Below are 25,499 nucleotides of genomic sequence, written 5' to 3' on the forward strand. Positions count from 1 at the left end.
ATTGCATTGCCTTCTGCTACCTGAGGCCAGAAATGGAAGCATCATAAGTTTGTCCTGGATTGCTGGCTTGACTGCAACAGAAAATACGTAAAACCCCAGAAATCATAAAAGTGCCAGTTTCATGAGCTTTCCATACAAAAGCATTTTAGGTGGATTTAAAGAAGCTTTCAGGCAGCCCTTTGCTGACTGAACTGAACTTCTGAGGGTCCTATGTTCATCTTTAGCTTCTGATTACATGCTTTGTATATGGGTTGCTTTTCCTAACTCAATAAATAAGTGTTTTCATGCAAAAAAAGACAGGTGAACCCCATTAAGATGCAAAGGGAGACCTGTGTGTCTTGAAATAACGGGGAGGAAAAAAAGCTTTTAAACACAAATATTAGCGTTTTGATTACCAGAAGACCATTGATCCTTGCTCAAATATGATATGGATAACATAGCTGGAGAACGAATTGAGGCATTATGCTGTTTATCATGTGTCTTGAAACTATAACAAGACCTATATTGCAAAACAAACTCTTTCTAAGACAAATTTATGATGAGGTAAATGGTCTATCAAAATGTGCTTAAGTCATTTTGCTAGTAGAACTAGACAGTTCAGTAAATGCTTTAAGAGAAGAAAAACCCAAACAAAACCCAAAAAACAATTAAAAAAAGAACTAGACAGTTCAGTAAATGCTTTAAGAAAAAAAACAAACAAACAAAACCCAAAAACAATAATAAAAAAAACTAGACAGTTCAGTAAATGCTTTAAGAAAAAAACAAACAAACAAAACCCAAAAACAATTAAAAAAAACAAAACTAGACAGTTCAGTAAATGCTTTAAGAAAAAAACCAAACAAACTAAACCCAAAAACAATAAAAAAAAAAAAAAAGGAAAAAAGTTTGTGCTTGAAAAAATCTATCAACATCCAGATTTGACAGAATTATTAAAAACTAATCCAGTTTGGTGTTACATGTTTCAAGGGTAATGTGAATCTCCCTCTTAAGCTTCAGGAAAAATTTTAATTAAAAATAATAGATTTAGAAAGCACATACACTGAGATTTCAGGAATGGGCTTTGGGTGGTCAGTTATATGAGGTGAACAAGGAGAATGTTCCCTTTCAGATACATCAATAAAAAAGATCAATTAATACCAGAAATAAATAAATTGGAGTTTAGCTGAATTCTGTAAATCACATAGACACATAGCTTACTCTGTGTGTGTGTGTGTGTGTGGTGTGTGTACACATTAAGTTATCTGTCCTGTAATTCTTGACAGATATCAAAACTCTAAATAATAGTGAGTGTAACACTATCCCAGGCTAAACCAGCTAATTGGGTAAATACTCCTTGTGCTGTCTGAGTGATGAGCTACTTACAGTATCACCACCTCCCTCCAGATAAACCCAGGCAGCACAAGGAGTTCCCATTCAGCAGGAAAGTTGGCAATATGATAATGCATCTGATGAGTGTGGAAAGGTTCTGTTGTTGCCAGACCTTTGACTTGAACTTGATGGGGCTGATTTGGCATTCAGCGGCTGGTTACGTTCATCAAGAGGTGAAGCTTCACAACAAAGATAATGTGGTGGAAGCAATTAGCATTCAGAACATCAATATAACAGGTCTTCAGCATTTGACTGTGGGCTAAGCAAGGCTTTAATAATATCTGGCACGTAATACACTTTTAAAAAAGTAAATCACAAAACTATTTTTTTTTTCTGCACTATCACCTTTTTTTTATGTAGAAATATTTTTAAATGTAGTTTAGTTTTTTTGTTTAATCCAAGCTGTACTAATATTCATAAATACATATTCCAAGACTTCTACAAGCTTTCTAAAAGGTTAAATATATTTGTTTTCAATTCAAGTGCATGATAAAGTGGTATAAGTCACGTTTCTCCTTCTCTTCAGGAATTCATTTGGAGTTCTTTGCACTTGCAGTTTCTGGCATCAGATTATGCTATATTGTTCAGTGAGGGGAATTCAAGAGAAGAACAGCAGTAGTAGCTTCTCCCCCATTTTCTATCATCTCCAGTAGGGTCTCTGCCAAGAAATAAAGTTATTACTCCATGTTAGCCAATAGCTTGGTATCAAAGACCCTGCCTCGACCCTTCTCCCTAGAATTTGAATAAGAACTCTCACTAGAATTCGCTCCCTCTGCTGTCAGTTGAGAGAACAGCCAACAATTACCCCCGTTTTTAACTCGCAGGCAGCCCAGTCCAAGGTCTGCCACAAAGACCCGTTTTACTCCATTTCCATTCCAGCAGAGTAGAAAGCCCACACTGAAATTCAGGGTCACATCGGCTCCGTTGCTTCTAGAAAATGCTTCATCAAGAAAATGCTTTTGTAAGGGGCTGGTAAAAAAAAAAAACAAACAAAAAGATTAAGTCACAGAATGTTGCAAGAGACCTTAGGAGTTCATCTACCCCAAAATCCTGTTCAGAGCTGGGACAGCCCTGAATTGGAGCCTAGTTGTTCAGTGGTTAGTACTTTCAGGTCTTGAGAAACTCCAAGGAGGCTTTCTAAACCTTTTATTACCTTTATTGAAGTTCAAGAAATTTGTAGTAAGAAGCTTCTGATCTTCATACTATAAAAAAAGGAATGATTAAAACCATGCAGATAAAAACAATTTGTTCTCAGCAGCAAACAAGTTACTGATGTTTCAAATTATCACTTGGCTAGTTAGGAAAATTCCAGACTGGAAATAAGAGAAACTAAATTATGTGATTTTTTTTTTCCAGTGAAATATGAGAGGAACATTGGGCTGAATTACAGAAGGAAAAAAAAAAAAGCCTTAGAAATTAAATCTAATGTTCGAATCCTGATTTTGAACAAAAAGATATTTGGAATAGAACCCTAGAATCAAGTGAACTTTCTGCTAACTTTAGCCCTCTCTAGGAAGACTTACTGACCTAGATAATTTGCCAGAACATCTGAATAGTTGTAAAGATCCATTTTACTTGCATAAAGTTCAAAATAAAATAGGAGTGGTAGCAATTTCAAACAGGTTTCTTACTTTTGTTGTTTAGGAATTATCTGATATTCAGTTATTTATCTGTTCCTTATGGAATTACGAGGACATTACATAAGGAAAATGGGTTTCATTAAATTCTACTGTTATTTTCAACCATGTCTTTTTCAAGGAAAGATTAGTCAGAAGTTTTCAATTCTATCTTTATTTTTCTTATGACTCTTTTCTGTCACTGACCTGTGCTTTTGTGACTACAAGGCTTAGACACTGTAATTCCTTCTAAGCTTTCTCTGCCACTTGATCAGAGTACAGGGGAAAAAACCCAAAACCCGACACAAAAGCCAAGTTCTCCTGTCCCCTTCCATTTGAATACTGGCTCAGATTTCCCAGTAATATTTTACCAAAAAAAAAAAAAAAAAGAGAGAGAGAGGCTTATTTCCACTAGAAGCATTTTAAGATTCTGTTTTCCTCATGGTAACTTTTACAATCATGACACTGGCAAAATTAGAGAAACTAGAGTTTATCTTCCAGCAATTAAACTAAGGGGTATCACTTTAGAATATGTTGTTTCTGGTTTAGCCCGAGAAATTATTGTTCCTGCATGGTATAAATTCCCATATTTAAAGTTCAATTCTCTTTGAAATTCAAATCAATCCAGCCTTTTCAACTTTGAAGAAGGACAAAAATCCACCGTTGTTGTCATGAGAGGAATATTCAAAATGCAGTGAGAGTGCAAACACGGGGAAAGTAGAGTCAGCTCCCCAGGTGACATCCATGGGCATGTCAAGCCTTCTACAGCCCACACCTGACAGAAACATCAGAATGACTTCCCTTTCTTGCATTCCAGATCCAGTGACCAGGAATTTATCCAAAACTCCTCCAACCCTTGCTGGGAGCAGAGCTGGTAGAGCTCCCGTGGTTTCACGGGGAAGATCAGACTCCTTTTCACAAATGGAAACCCTTTGTAAGAAGTAACAGCCACAGAAAGAGGCTATTGCCACACCATGTTTACAGTGACATCAATTAATTTTAGGTTGAAAATTTTAACCTTTCACTATTTCTTTTAGTGGTTGATCACAAGAATGGAACCCCCGGCAGTAAAAAGAAGCATCATGGTTTTCACAGTACAGAAAGAGTCGACATCACGCTACTCTTGCCCCATGAGTGTTTTAAAAACACAGAATCAGATGAAATAGGATCTACAAAAAGTCAACAGCCAGTCCTTTCTTTTTGGGGACTTAAACTTTTTCAATTAATTTTACAGCTTGTTCAAGCCTAGCATCCCATGAGTCAGTTGCAGAGGAATTTAGCTGAGATAGAGCAGTCAAAGTTGCAAACAAAGCTGGAAAAGTTTGTGACGTTTGCAAACAGCAGAAAAAATTATACAGATTGTTTTATTGTGCCATGCAAAGCTGTTGTATCACAAATTACAGACATGATGCCTTTATGGCACTTTGGAGTTCTTTAAGCATAAGATAAACACAAAATACTCTTAAATTAGTTTGTAAAACTTAGAAAAGAATATAATGCATCTAATAAAAGCCTACCAAAAAAAAAAAAAAGTAAAATTGAGAATAAAAAGAGTTTGTTCACTGATTAGCCAAGTGAAACCCTGTATTAAAAAACATTCAGGGGGAAAGACTTCAAAAAGAATGCCAGTGCAGTCAAATCAAAACTGTAGGTAATCTAAGGTTTTTTCATCTTGTTTTTTTATATTAACAAAAATTCATTCTAATAACAATAGTTTGACAAAGTATTCGCAGTAAAGGGCTAAACTCTACTTAATGTGTTTAACTCATAAACGAGTCTCAGTTATTTTCATCTATTATATATTTTTGTATTCAAAGCACCTTGACTATTGAATGGTTGCACATAAAATGCAACAGCATGATGGAAAATCAGACTTGAATTATCCAAAACACCGAAAATTTCCCTCTATGAATGAAAGAAATTAGTGATCTCTACAGGGACACTCAAATCACTTCACATTCTGCAAAAGAGGAAGAACACAGGAAGGTACACAATAATGCCTCTAAAATCCCAGCAGAAACAGCCTGCTGAACTATGGCAAGGGCAACACTTGTCAAAACAAAACCCCCAAACCCAACAACAGCCACTCTCCCCACAAGCCCTCTGACAAAAACCCAAAACAGCTGACAAAATTCTGAGAGATTATATCAGTTGATGACTGTCTATCCCAACTCGCTGGTTTAGAGATGATCTTTCTCAGTGATAAAAGAACAACAGGCTCTAATTGGCAAGGTTAGCTACAATCCCAGGATTATACATCCTGAAGTCTCCTCTGCTGGAAAGGTTTTATTTGGCCATAAAAGATTAAAAGTAACAGCCAGGGGGCTCAGCTCTAATACCTAAATCTGAAGACCTTTTTAAAGTATACACATCCAGAACGTGCATCTGAGCCTTTTCCCCTCTTAGTGTAATCCTCTTAGAATTTTCTGTACCTCGCTGAACTTTAAGCTTCTGAGAATAAAAATATACTGTATCTAGCACCTTTATCCTGAATTTAGCTTTAAAGAGTCTCTCTTGAAGATACCACATTACAATTTACAGTATAGTGTGCATTCCAGATGCATAACTGTTAGATTCTTTCATCCTGTTTTCTAATATCAAAGCCAGAACATATAAGCACAGTTTCTGGGTTTACGTCTGTATTATCTATTCTTTTCATTTTATAATGTATTTACACTAGGAATATTCAAATGTTCTAGATCGTAAAATGATCTCTCTGAGAGACATCATATCACTGTGAGCTGACAAAATATAAAATCACTGCACAGCAAATGAACAATGTTGAAGCTGACTATTCTGAAAAAAAATTGTTGAGCAAATTGCTATTCTGTTGCCAGAAAGAAGCTGGGTAACACTTAAGTCCTCAAGTCAGAGAATTACTAATCACTTCCAGCATCTTCTCCATGCACCCTCCTTGCATCCCACCGAGAAAGTGAACCAGCAGTTCCAGTGACCAGGAATTTACCCAAAACTGACTGTGTTGCAGGGATCAATACTGGCAAAGCACTGTGTATAGACCCTCTAGCCAAAATTATGCACATTCTTCTAAGACAACTCAGCTGGTTTCTCCACTGTTGCCAGGAACAGCCCCAGAGGTGAGGGTCACCTGAGTTAGTCTCAGATATCCACACTGAGCCAGCCCAGCTCTCAAGCCAGTGATGAGAAATAAGAACCAGTGGAGGGCAACGCAGGAAACCTCTCTAGGAATTTACTTTAGGATAAAATTGATAGCTCTTTACAAACGTGTACTCCCCTCAGTTAAATATAGAGGGAGTCTAGATAACTCACAATAAATATCCCATTATGGTTATCAATTCTAGTTCAGCACCTGCCTCTTAGAGATAAATTGCCTCTTTATTTGACAAAAGCAAAAAGTTTAATTTGTACCTAAACAAACGTTGTGACCAGTTGTTACAGATGCACACAAGTATGAGGTTAAACTATTGTCTAAAAATAGAGTTTACTTGTGCAAACCTCAGCTGTCTTTAAAAAAGCCAGCCAGTGAGCAATAGCAATAAAAGACCTGAGAAAGATAAATTTAGGTTATTATTGTTGTACATAACTGTTTTTCTTGGCTAGTACTTAAGAATCAATATGTACATTTAATAACATTTAATACAGACCCTAATTCTGCAAACACACATACATTTTATGGCTGCTTGTTCTGCCCACACAAGCATTCTCCTGACAGTGAGTGAAGCTGATCAGATCCTGAATGTTGACTACTCAGAACCTGGATGTGCAGGCACTTACAGGATCAAGATAATCCCAGGAACAAAATTGCACATAAGCCATCACAAGGCATTAAGAAACCCAGGTGGCTTCTGTTTTAGCCTATTGGAAATTTTTACTTAAGATACATTTTAGCAAATGTCAAAACAAGCATGAATTTTTTTTTCTCAATTTCCTGAAAGCACATTCGAAATAACCTTTAAACTTCTGCAAACAGGAATGGAGATGTTACTCCTGTTTGTTGAAGAACATATCCTGTTATAAGAAGGCTGTAATAAGTTTACTTCATCATCAGTTTTTCATTGTTTCCGCAGGTATAAAAATTAGTTATGTTGTGCTGGTTACCAATCAGCAATTAGCTTCAATAGAGAAATGTTTTAATTTTTTTTTTAAAGTCTCTTTCCCCCCCTCTCCCTCTAAGCCCAATTATTCTATTATACCAGAGAACTTTGACAGAGTGGCAATTAATGCACTTGTCACATCCAATCAGCGAATAAATATTAGGATTCAGAAAAGTTATATAAATACACTGTAACATCACTGTTCCCAGCTGCAGTTGCTCTGTCAAAGGTCAGCCTCAGAACATAATTTAAGGGAGACCTGGATATAGAAATAACATCAAAGCTGACCTTTGAGTGAAATCAAACAGCTGCAAAGCCAGTAATGAGATTATATACCCAGAGCCAGTGCTCATGGCACTGAGTGCTCTGCAGAGTGAACCAAGAAAGGAAATACAAACACCTGTATTGCATTTTTACATGCTGGACACAAAAATAACAACCCAACAGCCACCTGGCTGGTGTAGCTAAAGGTACTTCCAACTCAGACACCCTCCCAGCAGCCAGCTTTTTGCCTTTTTTGACCTATAGGTGATAGCTTATTCAATGTGATTGATATCTTAGTGCTGGATTGATACTGCTGGAAATAAGAACTGTTTCAAAAGAGAGATATTTGAGCTGTATGATGGTCTTTCCACTGATGATAAAGGTGATGGTCAGTGACTATTCATGATTTAGAAGCACTATAAATATCTTTGGATAAAACATTAGGAAATTATGCATATTTTAAGATTATTTACCTCAATACAATTAGGAAATATTCATTGATGACTGCTACTGATCAGCGATCTATAATAGTTATATATCTGAAAATATTTAATCTGTTAGAAAATAGAAGTAGGAACAACGTGTTCTCTTTTTATTAAAGGATATTGTAAGAGACTTGCCTTAAAGATTCACTGATTATTTTCAGACACAAGTCATGGCTAGGATAAGTATTATTCAGATAAATTTGAAAAAATGATTTTGTGTGTCTTTCGTTCAGCATTTTCCACTGTGTACATTTCATAGTATTTTGTGCTTAAATGACTTCCACCACACTGGCATTTATTTTCCTGTTGTGGATTTGGGTATTTCAGGCAGATAATCAGAAAATAAATGTTTTGGGAGCTTCTTGGTTTTTTGGGGGGGAGGAGGGTTTTTGTTTGTTTTTAAATCCTCATTTTTTCCCCTGTGATTATTTGGTATGCTTGATTTTTACTGCAGGGATATTGAGAAAGCAGCCTAACTTAAAAACCAAACAAACCCACTTTTAATTAACTGTGGTGAAATAAGCCAGTATTAGTTGTCAGTTTGATTTTATAGTAAGATTTAATGGGCTGAAATATAATTTCATAACACAGTAAAAGGAACACAGCAAAACATGTAAAATGTAAATTTATAAGTTGTATAAAATAAAACATGTTATTTGCTCAATACATTACTTTCCTTCTAACTAAATCCATCACAGATTGATGGGGGGAGAGGGAGGAGAGGAAGAGTAAAACTTCTTCTGAAATCAGAGTACTATAACTACTCATTATTAATCATGTAATAGTCCCCTTTTTTTCCACTGAATTGTGAACTGATATATATTGTATGTTTAAAGCTAGTCATTTGAATATGGATATAAGAATAGCCAAAGCAATCTTTTCCTGATATATTAAATAGTCAAATTGGCTTATATAAAGTAAGAAAGTAAAATAAAAGGCATAATATGTTTCAGTTAGAATCTTTTCTGAACAACGACTGGAAGATTTGCCACTGAGTAATTTTTAGCTTGCTTTCCAATTCTAATTGATTCTGAATTTACCTGGAGTATTACTGAATCTAGATTTAGCAGAGGCATTTAAAAAAAAAAATCAATTAGCTTGATCAGTGGTGCAGTCAAATATCCAGATCACAGCCAGGCTTTTAAAGGTAACCCATTGCCTAAGGATTTAGTCAGGTATCCCATAGTTTTTTTTTCAAAAGTGCATCATCACTTAACACATTTAATCTCATCAGATGTAAGCATTCTAAAAATAAAGTACAAAAATACCCAACATAAAAAAAAATAAGCCAGCAAGTGCCTCTCACCTCTCATAGTGTGCCATTTTCATCTAAATGGAATTCACTACAAAATCATTTAATTTACTTTGTTGTTTCTCCTGCATCCTGAACTTGCTTTCATCCAAGATTTTAAGGAATTAACCGAGCTTTGATGCTATTCTTCATTTTTATTTAGCTTCTTAGTAACAATGAAGATAATCGGCACATGATTCCATTTCAACTTAGGAAAGCACTTTATATGTTTCAGTCAGAATGTGATTAAATAGTTTTGAGGCAGATAAAACACACATTTAAGAAACTAGAATAGTGAAAGGCATTTGGGCTGAAAAAAAATAGCTTAAACCTATTCCAACATTTAAAATTGAAAAAAGGATGTTATTTCTGTGTGGCAGAAGTGACATTCAAATCCATATACAAAGCTTTCCTTACACCTCAGAACTCATACCTTCACTGTAAAACATCACAGTCCCAGCTTTCTGAAGTTCACTTGTGATCCAGTAAAACTGATAGCTTTTGATTTTTCTCCAGGGATATGAATGATATTTTACTATTATGCGATATTGAAGAGAAGTCCATATATAACTAAAATTTCCTTTCATTATTCCATTGACATATTATTTTCTTAAAATTGTACTGATTTTCAGGGGTTTGTAGCAATATATTATTACTAAACCAAAACCAAATTTCTAAGTGGTTGTAAGTTAACACAGTTTTTGCAAATCAGACTAATAAAAATAATCCTAAAATGCTGCAGCAAACAACAGTGAATCTATGAGTCTTCCCAACTAGTTTTAGACACGAGTTTAGAAGTTTCCTGTCAATATGCACAACTTCATGCGTGATCAAGACACATAGCACAGCAATGAATTGGTAGTGCACGTACATTTTTTCCATAGGAAATTGATAATTCTAAGCAAATAAAGGATATATTGAGGGAAATAATCACATGCCAACCACAATGAGGGTGTAGCACTGCTTGGATGTATCCCGAGGAGGCATAAGGAAAAGCTTTGGTAGGCCAATCTTTATAAAGCTTTACCAATTTAGCTTGCTTTCTACTCTTATTGATGTTTAAGAGGTTAAGACTTTATTTGTGAAAACAGAGGGAGATAGTGGGGAATCGTGTTGTCTGCAGCTTCCTAAGTCTTGCTTAAGATCCTTTTCAATTACCATCCATTTCTCCTTTAAAAAGGGACAAAAAATAGAGGAGTGGAAGCAGGTCAGGGCAGCCTGTGACAATGACAGTGTGATGGGCTCGGGCCCCCCGTGGCGTTTCCATCTGCTATCATTAAGGTGACTATTCAGACATGAAAAAATCCCTCTCGCTGTGCTGACAGGCAGACATCAAGAACTATGACAAGGCATTAAGACAGAAAGTAGAGACAGAGATGTCACATCCCGCAAACAAACCCTGCCTCAAACAAGACCTCTAAAATTTTATTGGAATTTAAAATCAAAATCAAAGGGCTTTTACCTGGGGGTTATCAAACTTCCCCTCGCATTAGTTTGACAACGAGGATGCTGCTGACAGCCGCAGACACACTTAGCTCCTACCTGTAGTCTCTACCATAAGAAACCCAATTTTCAAACGTTTTTGTTTTTTTTTTTCCCGTCACACCTCAGTGAAAGTGGAGTTTTAATTTCCTGCCCTTTTCTCCCCAGGAAGCCGAGCGGGAAGGGCGAGGCTTGGCGGTTCGAAGCTCGTTAAGCACTGAAAGCAACAACAACAACAATAATAATAATAATAATAATAATAATAATGATAAACGCCCGGGACAACCCGGTGTTGCTCCACGGTAAGCGCAGCCGGGACAAACGATCCTTCAATTCCCGGGAATGCTGCGGGCAGGGAGAGCTGCCGGTCGGCACCGGCAGGGGGAGCGGCAGGACCGCCGGGATCCCCCAGGATCATCCCACGGGAACACCGCCGAGCATCATTTAACCGGTCCCGACTGCGCCCCCGAACGCGCCCTGCCCGCGGCATCCCCGGGGAAGGGCCCGCGGGGTTCGTTCCGCAGGACCCGGCTCGGAACGCCGCGACAAAGAGTGTTCCAGCTGTGGATTTCGCCCTTCCAGCTCCCTCGCTCTCCAGCACCGGCACCGACACCCCATGTGCCGCCTCAGCGCGCTCCGAAGAACGTCCTAAAGCGGCGCGGCCAGCGGGGTTCTGTCCCTCTGCCCTTGTGAGATCCCAGCCGGAGCGCTGCGTCCAGCTCTGGGACCCTCGATGGAAGGACACGGACCTGTTGGAGCGAGCCCAGGAAAGGGCCACGAAGATACTCCAAGGGCTGGAGCACCACTCCTGTGGGAACAGGCTGGGAGGGCTGGGGTTGTTCAGCCTGGAGAAGAGAAGGCTCCAGGGAGACCTTACAGCTCCTTCCCGTACTTAGAGGGGCTACAAAAGAGCTGGGGAGGGGCTTTACAAGGGGTGATGGCTTTAAACTGAAAGAGAGTAGGTTTAGGTTAAATATTGGGAAGAAATTCTTTGCTGTGAGGGTGGGGAGGCCCTGGCACAGGTTGCCCAGAGAAGCTGTGTGTGCCCCATCCCTGGAAGTGTCCAAGACCAGGCTGGATGGAGCTCTGAGCAACCTGGGCTGGTGGAAGGTGTCCCTGACCCTGGGAGGGGCATTGGAACGAGATGATCTTTAAAGGTCCCTTCTAACCCAAAACATTTTATGATTCTATTATGATCCTATGGATCTTAAAACCTTTTCCCACTCTCTTCTGACTAAAAGGCAGTTCCTCTGCAAATACTACTAACTTGAAGCACGGCTACTTATATACTGTGTTTCTTTGGTCACAGCTCTGGTGCAAGGTCTCATCTCCCCTTCTGCTCCGTGTACTCACATGGTTGTTCTAAAATGTTCTTCACACCTTCACCTTCGTAACTCTTAGACATGTGATTAATCAGGCCAGAAAACTGATCCTTTGGGGTTTATTTCTTAAAATAACAGACAATGGGGCAACAACATACGGATGAGGTGACAAGAACAGGGACTACTTAAACATATTTGTCACTGAAAGAAATACATGTATATAATAGATTACTTTATATATGTATGTAATATATAACACATGTATAATATCTACTTACACCCCATCTTACCACCTTATTAAATTGCCTCCCAATCACACCCAGTAGAGTCACATTGGGAACAAATGCTAAGGAAGGGGAAGGACTGTGAGGTAGAACAATAGATAAAAATCAATGTATTACTTACATAGGAGTTCTCATTTGAGCTCAAGAATGGAGGGTATATTTTCACACACGTACATAAGCTTCTGTATTTTTAAATAATGTACCTAAGTGATGATGCAAAACTAAATATTGGAGATTAGCTAGACACCAAGCAATGTTTTCCATATTGTTATGCCCATTGCCCTGGTATTCCAATACCTATGAATTCATCAATATTAATCAGTTCAAATCAATATTTGAAGTATCTAATGATTACTCATGGAAAGAAAAAGATAGTACCCTAGCAGTTGAAGTTCCATTTATTGATCACTTAATCTTACATGCTTTTTCTGCCTGTAGCAATATGAAAAAAATGGATTTTTTTTAAATTTGAAATCTGAGGTTTTCTATAAACATGTTTCTAAGCTTAGTTGAGTCACTAATTTACATGCCAGAGAGAAGATATTTACATATACAGGAGAAGATAAAGGAAAAAAACTTATAGATAGTGCATTTTCCTCCACCAATTACAGAATGGAGGCATGACAATTTACATTTCAGTAACCACAACAGCTACTTCAGCCACTAATTTAAGATGAATTCTTGCTTTGTACAGAAGAAATGAGATTTTAAAAGTTAAGTCATCTAGTCTAAGGTAGTTGTTTAGGATATTTCTGTAATTTGTAGGTTGAGAGACCTACCTGAGGCAATTCACACTGTTTTTAGGATAAACAAGGCATTTGGATCATTGTCTCTCTCTATTGAGAATAAACAGGTTAGACAGCTAGTTTATATGAGGAACTTCATTGCTGTTAACAGAGACTAAAACCCAACCAGCCTCTTAAACAAGGAGGATTGTAGCACAAAATTCAATGCAAAAGTAATTCACCTGCAAAAATACTTATTATGTTCTCATTATAATGAAACCATTGGAATAATGAGATATAAGACACATTAAAAAAAGATGACACAATTATCGCTGCCAATACAACTCATTATCAAAGATTAAGCTTTTTCCTTCGAGGCACATCTCTGCCTCATCCTTCCTCATCTCTCCATCAACTGAGCTTATCAGACACCCTTTATGTCCCCTCCTCAGGAATCTCATAACAGGCTCCAATGCACCCTGACATGGAGATAGTCACGTCTACAGAGGTCTCAGCAACAAACTATTTAAAATACAACAGCAAAAGCATTAAAATATCCCTTTCCTGTCCAGATTGACAGATTAATCCTTAGAGGTGCAAGGCTTAGGTGAAAAAGAAGTAGCTTCATCTGTGCTAAAATAAAGTCAGGAAAAAAGCAAGAGAGGTATCTAAACCTAGCACAGGAAATCCCTGTGATAAATAGCAAAACAACCCACATGTAGAAGAAAGACCTACCATTCTAATCAACAGGATTACAATTAGAAATTCTCTCACTAACATTTGGAATGGCAATCACATCTCCAACAGTGGCCCAAAGACTGGGACTGTAGAAATCCTGAACATTGCATTTCAGCTGTAACAGAGACAGAACTCTCAACAAACCTGTCTGGAATTTTGGAAGCACTGAGGAGGACACTGAAGATGTATCAGGCAGCATTTATGGGCAGAGGGTTGAAACCCTCACACACCTTGAACTGGGAACAAAAACCTGTTCTCTGAACTCCAGCAAGTAGCTTACCAAGATTGGCACTGAGACCTGAGCTGAAGAGGACCAGAATGCTGAGCAGGCAACTTAAACCTCCAGAGGCAGATCCCATTCATTATTTTATTCTGAACAAGATGATGGAAAGCAGGTGAAGAGAAGGGGCAATAAAAGGGGAGGAGAAAACTCTCCGGTGGGAGGAGGTGTGGGATTGCCAAATGCCTCCTTGTCTCCCTGCTAGACAAAACTCACTTTTTGACCGCTGGGAATGCAGAACTGAAAATGCTAAGTGTTAAAATGTTAACAAAAGGAAGAAGAGTTTGAGCAAACCACGAGGGGAAATCAAGGGTGTGTTGATAAAAGCAAATATACCAGCAAGGAAACATACAGGGAAAGATAGTGGATGCTACATAGGGAATAGTAAAGAAGCTGACATGAACTTCAAGAAACCATCAAGAAAAGATCAAAGTGTAAATAAGATCATAGGGGTCTTTGTTTATTTTTACAACTTGTTTTATGTGGCTTTTATGTGTGGAGAAAATAAATAAATAATCTTTCTTTTGAACTTTAATAAACTCACAGATTCCAGGAACAAAAGGGCTCATAGGTAGCAATCCCTGTTGTTTCAGCAAGAGAAACAAGGGGTCTGTCCCCAGAGACTCCTCCAGTAAAATGTGGGATCATTCATCTACAATAACATGGGATTCATAGACACTGAGTGGAGCATTGACTCCCTATATAAAGGAATGTTTAATCTAGCAGACAGAAGTGGAACAAATCAGGCATAATTTGAAAAGCAAAACAGCAAGTTTGTTTTTTCTTATATGGGTAGGTATGAATATAATGGATTTTTAATACACAAAATCTGCAGAGTGACTGGTAGCTTTCCTAGGGAAGGCTTGTGTATCAAGCAGACAATGGAGTTTATATAGGAACCAGTGGCCAAAATTCTGAGCACAGCCACCTTTCTTGGTTTTCTGGTCCCTGCATTGAGCATCTCAGAGTGATGAACAGCACCTTAAAGCATCTAATTGTGTTCATTTGAAAGGTGTCTTTACTCATAAACATACCTCAACAATTTCATATCATGGGCATGCTATGTAGTTGTCCTGCTCTCTATCCAAAAATATAGAGCAATTTAAGATTTAATAGTCTCCAAGACAGTGACTTGACTGTTTCCAAGTCACTGCCCTGGAGCTGAGACATGAGAAGCATTTAAGAGCTCTTGGTGGGCTTCTGTTCAGTGTGAAACAGGTCTGTCTAAGTGTGCAGACTCCAACATCATCATCCCCAGCCCCAGAAGACCCACATGCTGTTGGCAATCAATAGGAGGTAACAATTCAACACATGTGTCACGCAACATGATTTTGAGCAGATCTATTTAAAACAAGCCTGACACTAATGGCTTGCAAAAATAAGCTTCCACTGTTCCTAGTATTGATAGGACAAAATTGATATTAACAGTGGCAAGGCTTAAAAGTTTCTCTACTGAAATTCTCAGTAAAGCACCATAGGGGAAACTGAGCTGCAAAAATGAAGAACAGTGACAGAAACCAAACAATGGTGAAACATTGACAAAAAGGAACAATTTGGGATTAAACTAATTGAATCTGACAGATACGCATTTTCACAGAATAATCCCTGAAAAGCATATTTACAGGTAAAAAGTCATGATTTGAAAATTTAACCTCAGACAGGTGGTTCTTGTTTCACAGAGTCACAGGACTGCTTGGGTTGGAAGGGACCTTAAAGATCATCCAGTTCCAACCCCCCTGCCATGGGCAGGGACACTTTCACTAGACCAAGTTGCTCAAAGCCCCATCCAACCTGGCTTTGTGTCAGCTAGAGTAACAACTTAATATTTTGACCTGGATAAAATAAATATTCCTATAGACACCTGATTCTGAAGAAGCATGAAACAGACCTACTGACGAAAAAAATGACATCCATAACTAGTTTATACTGAAGCTTAGATACAGCCCTGAGTGCAATTTAAAAATAAATTTTGGACAATTTTTTGTGATTTGCCAGAAGTGATCACCACTGAAAAACACTCTCAGAAAGAAAAGTGAAATTTGCCACCGAAGAGATTTTCAAGAAAGAGCTCCAGGAACGGAGACAGTTTTTTAAGACGACTTTTCAAAGCAGTTGAAATTTTAATATATGACTAGAAATCACTAGCTGGCTTTTATGAATTAGGGTGTTTCAATGATGCCAGAGCAATTTGAACCAAATATTCATACTTCAATGGATCCATTAAATCTATTTTTTCGGTATTCATACTTGAGCATAGATCAGATTGGTAATAGATTCTATCAGGCTTCTCTGGAGCCAGACTATTTTACTGATCTAAAAATGAACCCCAGATTAAGGAAAGACACCTACTTATAGAAAATATGGAAATTTGTGAATTCATTGACAACAAATCTGTAGTTCAAAGACCTCTCAGCATGAAAGGGCTACAGATTAGGAAGTACTATCAGAACTACTATATAAAAGAAGAAAGCATCATGGTTATCACAAATGCGTAAAAAATTTGTCACTTTTGTAACAGCAGTCACCAGAATAGGCACAAAAGAAAACACGATCCTTTTCAAAACCAAACACATTTGTCTCTGGATACAAAATTCAAATCAATTAACAACATGATATTATATGACCATCTGGTTAGACAAGGGAGAGAATAAAGAGATTTTTTTTTTTTTTACACCACAAAATACGCTGGCTATGTGAGGAATGAGCTAAGATAACTTGGCAGGAGATAAATCAGCTGCTCTTTCACTCCGAGTCACAGGGATGGAAGCTCAGTCCATTGTGTTCCTTAACAACCTATGGAACAGAAATGCCAGCCTAAGCTGGTACCAGGGCTGACTTCTCTCATCACTGCTCCTCTGAGGGTTGTTCCTGCACATCAGTGTCACAACTGGTCACTGCTCCTCTGAGGGTTGTTCCTGCACATCAGTGTCACAACTGTACCTCAGATGCCTGAGCACATCCCTACCTGGCAAGTGTCCGACTGCACCAGGGATATCACTCCCGCCCTGCCTGTTGATCCCCGTGGTAATCCTGGTGGGCACTCAACAAAGCTGTAAAAGCCTGATTTTTCTGAGTGAAAAACCTAAAAATGGCTTAATTCTGAACAATCTACCACTTGAACTAGAAGTTGTAATTCACGTACTCTTTTCATAACAGCTCTGGATTGACTCCCAGAATAATTTCCCGGTTCTTTTTCATTAACAGAGAAGCACTTCCCATGTGCCTTTGTCATCTCCATATACCTGAAAAAAATATGTGCAAGTTAAAGATGCAAACCAAAACAATTAACTCTCAGTACTGATTTACAATGTATCTACATTAGCATTTTAATTTAGATCTAGAGAAGCCCCTTTGAGGCAGGTCTCCTACCCGTCCCCACTTTCCACACTCCATTTCACCCACCAGTCTCAGAACTGGAATCCTTTCCCATAAAGTTGTGTGGCAGCAACACATCTGATGTTCTCCAACCCCAAGTAAGACATTCAGCCTACAGATCACACGTGATCCAGCCAAACACAACCCACCAAACTGCACCAAATGGACCATCAGCATTCACTCCTTTGCTCTCTTGAGTCTCTGTGCCAATCTTTGCCAGACGTAGACACTGTCAGGGAAATTCCTACCATTTCACCAGCACTTTTTGGCTTGCAAGAAAGCAAGGAGGGATTTGAAAACTCCATAAACATTGCTACTGAAAGTGAAAGGTGACATTAAAATATTCTTAATACTTGGTTCACTTACAAAATACTACAGTATTGTATGGAAAAAATACCAAATATAAGGAGGCTTCCTGTTTATAAGATAGATACAGTCTTGAACATTTTCTAAATTATCTTAGTTATATGAGCCTAACATTCCTTAAATCCATCAGATATTTTTCAAATTTTAACTTCTGTACTTCACAGTTTAAGGCTCAGAGTAACGATTTTTTTTTTTACATATGAGAAAAAATGTCATAATGGTGTTTTCAGCATAACGACCAAAGCAATGCAAGGCAACACACAGAATTCAGAGCTTTCTCTGTGTGTTAACACTGAGCTCTAAATATCAGCCTATAAGTGCTGACAACTTTAGATGTTCTACAGGTAAGGATTACCCCTGTGCACAGCACTGACTTTCATAACTGTGATGCTCACTCTTTGCACCCCTTTTTGTTTGGGTTTTTTGTTTGTTTGTTTTTTGTTTTGTTTTGGTTTTTTTTTTTTTTTTTACTTTCAGGAGGTACCCAAATGGGAAATAAAATATTTCAGTTCCCTGCATCCTGTGAGGACAAGGGTGATTTTATTTCACACATCACCTCACAAAAGACAACCACAGCCATGCCTCAGACTAGCACTTCTCAGAACTGGAAAGGGCTCTGGCTGAAAAACAAGGAGGTGTGTTCAGCCTTAAGACTACACTTATCCAGGATCTTCTGCAGCCAAGACCTAACGATCCAAAGGAAATCTCCAGTGGGAAGATATTATAGCTGTTAAAAACCATATGCAGAGGACTCTGGGAGTGCTGCAAGCAAAGCACCTGAGTTAAATATGACTCTGTAATTTTTACAACAATTCACATATCAAGAGCTCCATAACCTTTATCATATCAGTTAACATGAGGATTTTTTTAAGAGAGGGAAAACAAACATTCATTCTCACCAATTTAACTTTTCTTTCTGCATGTCTACTTTCCCTTTATATTACTGCACCCAGGAAGAGGAAAAATGAGATAAGATGAACCCATCTACTGCCAGAAAGATTTTAATCTATTAAGAAAAGATCCAGACTGTTTTCTATATATACTAAGGACTACGTGGCACAAGAAAAACAAAACTTTAGTTATTTTCAGTTTATTTTTTGATACATTCAGTGTATTTTCTGAAGAAAATTTAAATATCTCATGCAGTCCTCAAAATATCACTAATCCAGAGCATAACTATGTGTTTAAACTCATTCTAACAAAACTAACTCATTTAAAGTAAAACTTGTTCAAGGGTTGGATAGAGACAGTTTTCTGAAAAAGGTTTGGACGTTAATCACAACTAGTTCAAGATCAAAGTCTTAGAAATTGTCTTTTATGTTTGGGGTTTTTTTAAGAAATATTAACTTAAATCAGCTTGAGTTAACCAGTTCACCAAGCTGTTGTTGAACAAAATGGAACCTGCCAGCCAAGGCTTCCAGTTCCCATCTTTGTTCCATTCTCAGTGCTGCAAGCAGAAGTCACCTAGAACTGGTGCACCACAAATTTTTCACATTTGATGAAAGGCACAAGTCAAAACAGTCACACAGACCACACATAAAGCTTAGACATAATAATAAAGTGAAAATTCAAGCCTGAAGGGCAGTTTACAATCTTCCAACATATTTCAGAACTGGAAAAAATGAAAATGGGATGGAGACCGTCCCTTGTTTGTTGTTTTAAGTAAGTGCATGTCACACATAAATCTGTAAACACATTTGTATGTGCATATCTCTGAACTAAAAAAGAATTTAGAAAAAGCGAACTATTTTTAACTGAAAGTCTGGGTTCTTTCAGCTATATGCTCTAAGTTTAATTTTTCAGTTGTTATTATTGAGGAGAATTAGGCCATTGGTGAGAAACACCAGTCAGTGCAATAATTTCATCAACTAAATAATGCCACTTCTTGATGAAAAATCACAGGTAAGCAGTGGAAACCTCGCTACTCAAAGAACTAAAAAGCTTGGTACCATACTCTGTGACTCCTGGGTGTTTGGAATCCACCTAAACCAGCAGATTCCGCCGAAAGGTGTAATTTTTAGCATTTCTCTGTCCGTAACTACAATTACCCCTTAATGTCACACAAAAGAAAATACTTTGTGCACAAATCAGAGCCAAACAACCTTGCTCTACAAACCAGGATCTGTATTCCCTGCAGACATGACCTCACGTCCTGGCATTCCACAGAAGTGAGCGCTGGCACTTCAGGGCACCCCAACCTGCGAGTGCAGGCACAGAGGGATTAAAGCAGAGCGTGCTGCACAGCATTTATGCCAAGAATGCTTTGTGCCTTGTGCTCTTCATTTGTCTCAGTCTTTTTTAACCACAGAATAAGCTTCCCTACCTACGGTATGACTTGGTCATATATGATTTAATTAAGAGTCAGTCTGCACAGAGACAATGCTCGATTCAGTGATGATTCATGATGAGCAGCCAGATGTGTCTGTGCTGGGAGGTGGTTAGACAGGTATTCACTGGGCACTGGAGGGGAGGGTGGGGAGTGCACAATGAGAGAAACTTTTTACCTTGCATCTATTTTGTAACATGCTAAGAAATGACCACGAACCAGAGAACAGCGACATAAGAAGCAGACATAAATCAGAGGTCAAAATTGCACCAAAACCCAATAAAGAAGCATCTCACTTAGCAACTCAGCTCTGTGTGCAACCACATTTCCTCATCCTTCCCTCATTTTCTTTTTTTTTTTTTTTTTTTAATTAAAACAGTTGACCCTGTGAGGTGTTAGCCACTTGAATAATCCTTATATGGGACTTTTCTTAATTTCTATGGAGGAGGTGGAAAAAATTATCACGAGAAAAAGTTTTGAAAAAAACAGGCTGGCGCTGGTTGTTGCAAAATACAAGTCTGGTGGGAGACATCTTTATAACTGGAATATAATTGAAGCACAGTTGTGAAGGAACATGAGCACATACATGATATTTCAATCAAAAGTTATTCAAGCCCTATTCCTGCTCATACTAAAGGTTCTATTGAAATTTCTAAATAAGTCCACAAGTGTAGTGCTGATGTTTATGTAAAATATATTTTATTCAATCTGGGCTTCTTATTCATAGTGTGAAAATTTTTTTCAGGATATTACAACATGCCCATCATAAATACCTCAAGAGACTACAATCCTAATACAAATTAAAAAAAAAAGTCAGAAATGTTACTTGCTGGCATGTTTTTCTTATCAATCATTTCAGTCTTCTGAAAACTAAAATGTTCATAGAAACAAAAAAGTGGGAAAAAAAAAAGTTTTCTGCCTGCTGGCAGGTAATCTCCTTTTGTACCTTTGACATTAGAAGTCTTCCCCTGACAAAAAAGAAAAGCTTTTGACAAAAAGTGTTAACATTTTTAGAAGAATATTGACTCCACACTCAGGTGTAACACAGAGTCATCCCAAATTTAAAAAATAAAAGATGAAAATTATCTTTGTGATAGAGAGGATTCCAACACATGCTCACAAGTATTGCTCTTAATAAAAATGAAAAAAGGTTTTTTCAGTGAATTATTGATGTACTTCACAAAAACATTTCTGTAACTCTCAAGAGCTTATAAGAAAAATATCTAGTCAGTGCTAAAAAAGTTTTCTTTCAAATATTGAGAAGCAATACCAAAGCTTGAGAAAGCCAAAAAAATAATCTGATATGACTGACAATTACAGAAACATAAACCTAAATTATATGATTAGATGCCTGCCTAGAAGACATGAGGAATAGAGTCCCACCACACGAGGAGGTGGAGTGGGCTTAACCTTCACAGCCATACTACAGCTTGCCTAAGAAATTACACTGCTTTAAAAGCAGGTGGAATACTCAAAATATCTAAAGCTGGCCCAAAAGTTCCAGAATTTCCAATTAAAAAAAAAAAAAAAGCCAACAAAACACAAGCTCAGACTTCTCATTCCTTTTCCAGCAGCACCTGGAGAGCCAGCTCCAGAAAGCATAAGAGTTAACAACATAAGTGTGTATTGATAGGGAAGTATTTTAGCTTCAGACAACAGTTCATTCTGAACGTCAATTAAACTCTGATTATGGATTGGCTTTGGTTGCAACAAATAACCAAGTACAAAAGTACAGGTCTAATTTCCAGGCTGTGTTTCTCTCTAGGTACCACGTTGAATCACTTCAGAAACACATAAAGAAATAAGGCAAACTAAATAACAAGATATTTAACCTGCAACATCTGCAAGCTCTATTCCTGAAGAAAAATTATTCCCAGGCTCATTCTGACAGGCACCATTACAGTTTTCTTTATTCTCACTGAAGAGTTTCTTAATTCCACAATATGAAAAAGACTCCCAAACTGAACAACTGTGACTGATTTTATAACGTGAGGTGTTCCTCAGAGTTATTTCACTCCCTATCACAGCTTAGATAGAGCACTGTGATCAGAAATAAGGAGGTTCTTTTCATTTTCTGAGGGTTCAATATCAAACATTCAGCTTTGTAATATCTCCCCACTCACACACAACTGAGCTGTAAGTGCTTTGCAGGGACTTCACCAGAAACAGCTGGCGAATGACACCAGCACAGTTTGACCTGCATGAAACTTCTCATTGTCTTCTCTAGCCAAGAAATGAAAAATACGAAGTTTTTTTTCCCAAAACAAAGCCGGAAATTACCAGAGTTTGTAATACAGCAAAATGCCATAATACAAAGAGGAAACATTCTGCTTTTAGAACAAGGCTTTCCTAGAAGAGATAGATCATATGGCAAGTTGATTTCCTGAGTTGTAAAGGATTCCTGTAGGTATACAACAGATGCCCAGTACTCAGTGCATTAATATGCCATAGGAAACAATATCTAGAACTTGGATATTCACCCACTTTCATTCTGTGGAAGAGTGAAGAAAGTGGAAGAAGACACAAGCTTTGCTGTTATGTACCACAGTTACAGAAACAAGATTAAGAGTTACCATTATAGCAACGAAACCACTAAAGGCTAAGCTGAAAGAAAGTTAAGACAGCAAATTCCCAAAGCGCTTCCAAGCTGTTTGTAAAGTTGACCCAAACCCAGCAAAGTGCTTCTATTCTCTTCACTTCAGCCTGTTGGACTCCGTGGCAGGAATCCAACACTGATTTAGGCAATTAAGAGCAAATCTTTTTGTGTAAAAGTCATCCTGAATTATTTTAGCTCTCACATAGGCTGCCCACCAGTCCAAGTGGATATACATACCCACAGGTAAAGAGGATATACAACTAATAAAAGAATTTCTTAGAATATTTGTCTGTCAAGGTAAGGTTGATTAGAGCTTAGGCAGTATTTTCCCAGATGTATTAATATCCTCTCTTATGAATACTATAAATGTTCAAGCAGTTCTTTAAATGTTCCAGCAAAGTCTTCAAGGCAGTGCTGTTTAATTCCATAGAATCTAACTTTCATAAAAGGAGTTTATATATATGGCCTGCTCACTGAGTTTTAAAACTAATTAGTGAAATTAATTGACAACATATATTTTAATAACTTTAAGTCAAAAACTAATAGAAACCCTCCCAGATAATGAGCAACACAGCCTAATTCTGAACAACTACACTTCAGAATCCATAAAGGTATATACGACATTACCAAACAGAAGATATTTTTAATTAAGATATCAGTCCATATTAGTTGAATATGAAACATACCCTGGACACAAATCCTGCAGCAGACCTGGGTTTGTAGGAAGCTCTGGTTTATGTACAGAGCTACAAAAGCCCCCCCAGTTCCTGCTTAGCCTGTAACAGTAGAGGAGGTGACCACACCACCTCTGCAGCTTTGGGCAGCTGCTTGTGTTTCATCAATCAGCTTCCTCACCTGAGCAATTAAATTACAGTGGTCACTGGGAGGAGCTGATGTTCATGTCACACCTATCAGATCCTGCCTTGCACACCTGCAGAAAATATGGCAGGTTTACTGTTCCAAGTTTGGGAGGGCACATAATGTGTAACTTCTATATATCAGTGAATTTCTAATACAGGTGTGTGGTTACGTTTTTATGCCTCTAGAGGAAAAAGAGGCGCATAAACGGAGGCAAAACCACAATTGAGAGTGGCAAATGCAGGGAACAAACACAATTTCCCTCCCCCTTTATATCACATAAATCATCAGTAATTATACACTTTAAATTATCTTTAATAACTGGAAAAAACACATTCATTATTTTCAGAATTTGCAATTTACAGTCTCTGTATCCACGGACAAATGGCATACATTAAAATAAAGGAGAAAAGCATAGTTCTTTAACTCCCAACGAAGTTATATGTCTAAACTCTATGTTTCTTTAACTATATTTAGCACATATTCTTCCAGCTTTCATAGAATATTTTCAATATTTTTACACATCTTTCATGCCATATTTTCATTACAGTAAGAGGCAGATACATATTCTTTATGGATTTTTGAAGAGAGAATGTCTCAAATCAAGGAATTACAGAAGACATCTAAACAAAATAAAAATCACCTCTGCCGTGCACTCAAATACCAACATCACCCTTACTATGTCCTTTGAAAAAAACAAAGGTAGCCTTTCCAGTGGTCAGTATTTATATTTGACAGACACAGTAACCACGTAGTTACAGTTTATGATTTACATTCTTGGAGCTGTTCAATGCAGCTGATCGTGTTAACTGCGTAACCATCGCCGTCATAATGTTAAATTATGTAAACTGTTAATGTTAAATAAATGTAAACTGTTCAGAAATGCTGACAAAATCAGCCTTCAGGAAGGGCTGACACCAGCACGATGCTCAAAACAGGGATACTCACAAAGAGCCAGCCCAAATGCTCTCAAACCTTTGGGCTGCAGAAATTTCAGGTGTCAGAGTTGCAAATTGTTACCAGTCATACACCAGTTATATAATTCAAACATAGGAACACAATTAAGGAGTTGCTTTTCAGTGTGGAAACATCAAACTTTGTGTCTCTTAGTTGGAAATGTAAGCTTTATGTGGGAGCCCAAACCCAGCTTTCAGCAAAAGGAAAACAAAGGCTGACAAGAACCCGTGATCTGAAGGAGCTGGACCCTTCTCACAAGACCTGTTAAAGTTCCACCTCATGGATTGAGCCTGGCTCCAGCAGAAATCAGAAAGGACTTTTTGAGATGATTGTATCAGATCGTGTCTAAACCCCTGTAATCCCTCTATCTCCCATGTAATCCTACTAGAAGAAAAATTAACTATTTGGAAACTGCAGTAAAAACTTGTGTAACTCCCCAATTAACATAGCACCATCCCCTTCATGAACATGTCCAGCCAGAGATGCCTTTAAATTGTGTTCTCGTGCCCAATAAAGGATTCCAGTTCCCCCATAACTGGGATCGTTTTAGCCTTTATTTTACAGACCACCACTGGCTGCAGAAATTTCAGGTGTCAGAGTTGCAAGTTGTTCCCAGTCATACACCAGTTACATAATTCAAACATAGGAACACGATTAAGGAGTTGCTTTTCAGTGTGGAAACATCAAACTTTGTGTGTCTTAGTTGGAAATGTAAGCTTTACATGTACAAACACAAAATACACTATGTTTGAACTGCTGCCTCCAGCTGTCTCCATTTCTGTTCCTAAATTCATTTTTCATAAGTAATTGTGCATCTAACTTAAAGAAAATGAGATTACATATACCATTAGTTTTCATGGCTTAGAAGAAATGACTGGGACAGGCTGTGCATGGCAACTCAAGAGTTACAGCTTTGTATTGCATGGGCAACCACAGGATTTTACTGCAGAGTATTCAGGTACAAGAGAAAAACACACTCACACCATCAAGGCAGCTGTGAAGTCCTGAATGGCACGAGACTCCTCAGTTTTATTTATCCTGCCTTTTGTTTGAAGGACACTGTAACACAGATTGAAGTGAAATGTTTTCCAAC

At 37.8% G+C, this 25,499-nt stretch overlaps 1 long non-coding RNA gene across 1 annotated transcript; it reads right to left on the reverse strand.

Moving 5' to 3' along the window:
- Positions 1–25,459, reverse strand: LOC113978414. Its single transcript, XR_003537568.1, has 4 exons — positions 25,388–25,459; positions 17,071–17,170; positions 1,363–1,547; positions 1–71 (listed from the first exon to the last, which is right to left on the reverse strand). It is a non-coding gene; the product is annotated as an uncharacterized LOC113978414 (long non-coding RNA).
- Positions 25,460–25,499: the final 40 nt, after the last annotated feature.

The sequence above is a fragment of the Neopelma chrysocephalum genome, unplaced genomic scaffold (assembly GCF_003984885.1).
Source record: "Neopelma chrysocephalum unplaced genomic scaffold, ASM398488v2 Primary Assembly neopelma1_323, whole genome shotgun sequence".
Taxonomy (NCBI): Eukaryota; Metazoa; Chordata; class Aves; order Passeriformes; family Pipridae; genus Neopelma; species Neopelma chrysocephalum.